At 50.1% G+C, this 449-nt stretch overlaps 1 protein-coding gene across 1 annotated transcript in view; it reads left to right on the top strand.

The window, feature by feature from the left end:
- ZNF528 (zinc finger protein 528) overlaps window positions 1–449 on the top strand; it is a 25,496-nt gene that overhangs the window by 6,831 nt on the left and 18,216 nt on the right. The gene's annotated exons all lie outside the window — the stretch shown is intronic.

Below are 449 nucleotides of genomic sequence, written 5' to 3'. Positions count from 1 at the left end.
GTGCTTACGCTGCCATTTTTAGTCCTGACTCTTGGAGGGAGTTTCCTAGAATATCTGTGAAAGAGTTGTCTCTTCAGTAAGATAGGAACAGACCATTCTTTCTTGTTTCGTTTGTTTGTTTTTTTAGATGGAGTCTCGCTCTGTCACCCATTCTGGAGTGCAGCGGCGAGGTCTTGGCTCACTGCAACCTCCGCCTCCCAGGTTCATGCAGTTCTCCTGCCTCAGCCTCCCAAGTAGCTGGGATTACAGGTGTGTGCTACCACCCCCAGCTAATTTTTGTAGTTTTAGCAGAGACTGAGTTTCACCATGTTGGCCGGGATGCTCTTAATCTCTTGACCTTGTGATCCGCCTGCCTCGTGATCCTCCAGTTCATGTAAAGCATTTAGAATAGTGCCTATCGGCCGGGCGCGGTGGCTCAAGCCTGTAATCCCAGCACTTTGGGAGGCCGA

Source organism: Colobus angolensis, unplaced genomic scaffold, assembly GCF_000951035.1.
Source record: "Colobus angolensis palliatus isolate OR3802 unplaced genomic scaffold, Cang.pa_1.0 Scaffold25, whole genome shotgun sequence".
NCBI classification, from domain to species: Eukaryota; Metazoa; Chordata; class Mammalia; order Primates; family Cercopithecidae; genus Colobus; species Colobus angolensis.
This window is presented reverse-complemented; position numbering and strand designations above follow the sequence as displayed.